The sequence below is a fragment of the Oncorhynchus nerka genome, linkage group LG22 (genome assembly GCF_034236695.1).
Source record: "Oncorhynchus nerka isolate Pitt River linkage group LG22, Oner_Uvic_2.0, whole genome shotgun sequence".
Classification (NCBI taxonomy): Eukaryota; Metazoa; Chordata; class Actinopteri; order Salmoniformes; family Salmonidae; genus Oncorhynchus; species Oncorhynchus nerka.
In genome coordinates, this window is record NC_088417.1 from 102351550 (window position 1) to 102357549 (window position 6000).

A 6000-nucleotide genomic window follows, 5' to 3' on the forward strand; every position below is an offset into this window, starting at 1 on the left:
AAATGAGGTTTATTGGATTAACAGAAAATGTGCAATATGCATCAAAACAAAATTAGACAGGAGCATAAATTTGGGCAAGAAATCACATCAATATTTAGTAGAGCCTCTTTTTGCTAAAATAACAGCCTCTAGATGCTTCCCATAGCCTCTAATGAGTGTCTGGATTCTGGATGAAGGTATTTTGGACCATTCCTCCTTACAAAACATCTCCAGTTCAGTTAGGTTTGATGGTTGCCGAGCATGGACAGCCCGCTTCAAATCATCCCACAGATTCTCAATGATATTCAGGTCTGGGGACTGGGATGGCCATTCCAGAATCATCCCACAGATTCTCAATGATATTCAGGTCTGGGGACTGGGATGGCCATTCCAGAATCATCCCACCGATTCTCAATGATATTCAGGTCTGGGGACTGGGATGGCCATTCCAGAATCATCCCACCGATTCTCAATGATATTCAGGTCTGGGGACTGGGCCATTCCAGAACATTGTACTTGTTCCTCTGCATAAATGTCCGGGTAGATTTTGATCAGTGTTTTGGGTTGTTGTCTTGTTGAAATATCCAGCCCCGGCGTAACTTCGACTTTGTGACTGATTCTTCAACATTATTCCCAAGAATCTGCTGATATTGAGTGGAATCCATGCGACCCTCAACTTTAACAAGATTCCCAGTACCGACACTGGCCACACAGCCTCACAGCATGATGGAACCCCCATTGTATTGTGGGTAGCAAGTGTTTTTCTTGGAACGCTGTGTTCTTTTGCCGCCATGCATAACTTCCCTTGTTATGACCAAATAACTCACTATTTGTTTCATCAGTCCACAGCACCTTATTTCAAAATGAAGCTGGCTTGTCCAAATGTGCGTTTGCATACCTCAAGCGACTCTGTTTGTGGCGTGTGTGCAGAAAAGGCTTCTTGCGCATCACTCTCCCATACAGCTTCTCCTTGTGCAAAGTGCTCTGAATTGTTGAACGATGCACAGTGACACCATCTGCAGCAAGATGATGTTGTAGGTCTTTGGAGATGGTCTGTGGGCTGTTTTTGACCGTTCTCACCATCCTTTGCCTCTCCGATATTTTACTTGGCCTGCCACTTCTGGCCTTAACAAGAACTGTGCCTGTGGTCTTCCATAAACTTCTGACCCACTGGAATTGTGATACAGTGAATAATAAGTGAAATAATCTGTCTGTAAACAATTGTTGGAAAAATGACTTGTGTCATGCACAAAGTAGATCTCCTAACCGACTTGCCAAAACTATAGTTTGTTAACAAGAAAATGAGTTTTAATGACCCCAACCTAAGTGACTTCAACTGTATATCTGAATGTAGGCATACATTTAAGATACACAATATACCCACACCCAATGCTCAACTTCCTGTCCCGATACTCAACTTCCTGTCCCGATACTCAACTCCCTGTCCCTATACTCAACAATCCCTGTCCTAATGTTCAACTTCCTGTCCCTATACTCAACCAACCCTGTCCCAATACTCAACTATCCTGTCCCGATACTCAACTTCCTGTCCCTATACTCAACTCCCTGTCCCTATACTCAACATCCTGTCCCTATACTCATCTATCCCTGTCCCCATACTCAACTCACCCTGTCCCCATACTCAACTCACCCTGGCCCTATACTCATCTATCCTTGTCCCTATACTCAACTCCCTGTCCCTATACTCAACTCCCTGTCCCGATACTCAACTCCTTGTCCCTATACTCAACTCACTGTCCCTATACTCAACTCACTGTCCCTATACTCAACTCCCTGTCCCTATACTCAACTCCCCCTGTCCCTATACTCAACTCCCTGTCCCTATACTCATCTATCCCTGTCCCCATACTCAACTCACCCTGTCCCCATACTCAACTCACCCTGTCCCTATACTCAACTCACCCTGTCCCCATACTCAACTCCCTGTCCCTATACTCATCTATCCCTGTCCCCATACTCAACTCACCCTGTCCCCATACTCAACTCACCCTGTCCCTATACTCAACTCCCCCTGTCCCTATACTCAACTCCCTGTCCCTATCCTCATCTATCCCTGTCCCCATACTCAACTCACCCTGTCCCCATACTCAACTCACCCTGTCCCTATACTCAACTCACTGTCCCTATACTCAACTCCCTGTCCCTATACTCAACTCCCCCTGTCCCGATACTCAACTCCCCCTGTCCCGATACTCAACTCCCTGTCCCTATACTCATCTATCCTTGTCCCTATACTCAACTCCCCCTGTCCCTATACTCAACTCCCTGTCCCTATACTCATCTATCCCTGTCCCCATACTCAACTCACCCTGTCCCCATACTCAACTCCCCCTGTCCCTATACTCAACTCCCTGTCCCTATACTCAACTCCCCCTGTCCCTATACTCAACTCACCCTGTCCCTATACTCAACTCCCTGTCCCTATACTCAACTCCCCCTGTCCCTATACTCAACTCCCCCTGTCCCTATACTCAACTCACCCTGTCCCTATACTCAACTCCCTGTCCCTATACTCAACTCCCTGTCCCTATACTCAACTCCCTGTCCCTATACTCAACTCACTGTCCCTATACTCAACTCCCTGTCCCCATACTCAACTCCCTGTCCCTATACTCAACTCCCTGTCCCCATACTCAACTCCTGTCCCTATACTCAACTCCTGTCCCTATACTCAACTCCCTGTCCCTATACTCATCTATCCCTGTCCCCATACTCAACTCACCCTGTCCCCATACTCAACTCCCTGTCCCTATACTCATCTATCCCTGTCCCTATACTCAACTCCCCTGTCCCTATACTCAACTCCCCTGTCCCTATACTCAACTCCCCCTGTCCCTATACTCAACTCCCCTGTCCCCATACTCAACTCCCCCTGTCCCTATACTCAACTCCCCTGTCCCTATACTCAACTCCCCCTGTCCCTATACTCAACTCCCTGTCCCTATACTCATCTATCCCTGTCCCCATACTCAACTCCCCCTGTCCCTATACTCAACTCCCCTGTCCCTATACTCAACTCCTGTCCCTATACTCAACTCCCTGTCCCTATACTCAACTCCTGACCCTGTCCCCATACTCAACTCCCCTGTCCCTATACTCAACTCCCCCTGTCCCTATACTCAACTCCCTGTCCCTATACTCAACTCCTGTCCCCATACTCAACTCCCTGACCCTGTCCCTATACTCAACTCACTGTCCCCATACTCAACTCACTGTCCCCATACTCAACTCCCTGTCCCTATACTCAACTCACTGTCCCTATACTCAACTCCTGTCCCCATACTCAACTCACTGTCCCTATACTCAACTCACTGTCCCTATACTCAACTCACTGTCCCTATACTCAACTCCCTGTCCCTATACTCAACTCCCTGACCCTGTCCCTATACTCAACTCCCTGTCCCTATACTCAACTCCCTGTCCCTATACTCAACTCCCTGTCCCTATACTCAACTCCCTGACCCTGTCCCCATACTCAACTCCCTGTCCCGATACTCAACTCCCTGACCCTGTCCCTATACTCAACTCCCTGTCCCTATACTCAACTCCCTGACCCTGTCCCTCCCTGACATACTCAACTCCTCCCTATCCTCCCTGTCCCGATACTCTCACTCCCTATACTCAACTCCCTGACCCTGTCCCTATACTCAACTCCTGACCCTGTCCCTATACTGTCCCTATCCCTGTCCCTATACTCAACTCCCTGTCCCTATACTCAACTCCCTGTCCCGATACTAAACTCACTGTCCCTATACTCAACTCCCTGTCCCTATACTCAACTCCCTGACCCTGTCCCTATACTCAACTCCCTGTCCCGATACTCAACTCCCTGTCCCTATACTCATCTATCCTTGTCCCTATACTCAACTCCCTGTCCCGATACTCAACTCCCTATCCCGATACTCAACTCCCTGTCCCGATACTCAACTCCCTGTCCCGATACTCAACTCCCTGTCCCGATACTCAACTCCCTGTCCCTATACTCATCTATCCCTGTCCCGATACTCAACTCCCTGTCCCAATGTAATACCCGGGTAATTTGTGACAGGAAACCACTTGTTAGGACAACCTATGTTATTAAAACATTTGTTTACATGAATTGTGATTATTTCCCAGAATACACTACATCCTGAAATATATGTAGATACAGTATTTATGTAGATTTATTTTGTTAGACAGAATACTATTTCCTTTTCTTTGACCTGGTGATACTGAATGTAAAAAGTGGCTCAACTTACCCCACTCTCCCCTATTACGACGGTGGATACTACTCGCCCGCCTGCTGTCAACCAGTAGCAGGCTTGTAACTAAGTGCACATGTCACACGTGGCTAGTCGAACCACCGAACTCTTCATTGAGACATTGCTGAAACATCATTCTATGGGTGAGTCAGAACTCTTCATTGAGACAATGCTGAAACATCATTCTATGGGCGAGTCAGAACTCTTCATTGAGATAATGCTGAAACATCAATCTATGGGTGAGTCAGAACTCTTCATTGAGATAATGCTGAAACATCAACCCATGGGTGAGTCAGAACTCTTCATTGAGATAATGCTGAAACATCAATCTATGGGTGAGTCAGAACCCTTCATTGAGATAATGCTGAAACATCAACCCATGGGCGAGTCAGAACTCTTCATTGAGATAATGCTGAAACATCAATCTATGGGCGAGTCAGAAGGTGAGCCACTTTCGTGGTACCAGTTACAGAGGCCAAAGTTACCTCGGTAACTCCTCAAACTGATGCACCATCGAGAGCATTCTAGCATTCTGTCGGACTGCATCACCGCCTGGCACGGAAACTGCTCCGCCCTCAACCGAATGGCTCTCCTGAGCACGACCGGGGGAACTGCTCCGTCCTCAACCGAATGGCTCTCCTGAGCACGACCGGGGGGACTGCTCCGTCCTCAAACCGAATGGCTCTCCTGAGCACGACCGGGGGGGGCACACTGCCTGCCCTCCAGGACATTTAAAAAACTTGTGTCAAAGGAAAGCTAAGAAGATCATTAAGGACCTCAGCCACCTGAGTCATGGTCTGTTCACCCTGCTAGCATCTAGCAGACAGGTGTATCAAAGCTGGGACCAAGAGACTGAGAAACAGCTTCTCCAAGCCGTCAGACTACTTAACAGCCAGCTCTTGTAGTAGGAAACAAAAACACACACACACACACACACACACACACACACACACACACACACACACACACAATGCTGATTGATGTCCCATGTATAACTTATAGAAACGTTTAATACTGGGCTGTTTATTTTGACATTTTGACAATGACATCACAATACCCCACAATGACATCACAATACCCCACAATGACATCACAATACCCCACAATGACAAAGCAAAAACAGGTTTTTATAAATGTTTCTCCCATTCTTCATTGGTTTCATCAGACCAGAGAATCTTGTTTTTCATGGTCTGAGAGTCTTTAGGTGCCTTTTGACAAACCCCAAGCGGGCTGTGATGGCACACCTGTATTTGGGGAGTTTCTCCCATTCTTCTCTGTAGATCCTCTCAAGCTCTGTCTGGTTGGATATGGGGAGTGTTGTTGCACAGCTATTTTCAGGTCTCTCCAGAGATGTTCGATCAGGTTCAAGTCTGGGCTCTGGCTGGGCCACTTAAGCACATTCAGAGACATGTCCCGAAGCCACTCCTGCGTTGTCTTGGCTGTGTGCTTAGGGTTGTTGTCCTGTTGGAAGGTGAACCTTCTCCCAAGTCTGAGGTCCTGAGCACTCTGGAGCAGGTTTTCATCAAGGATCTCTCTGTACTTTGCTCCATTCATCTTTCCCTCGATCCTGACTAGTCTCCCAGTCCCTGCCGTTGACAAACAACCCCACAGCTTGATGCTGCCACCACCATGCTTCACCGTAGGGATGGTTCCAGGTTTTCTCCAGACGTGAAGCTTGGCATTCAAGCCAAAGAGTTCAATCTTGGTTTCATCAGACCAGAGAATCTTGTTTCTCATGGTCTCAGACTCCAAGGGGGCT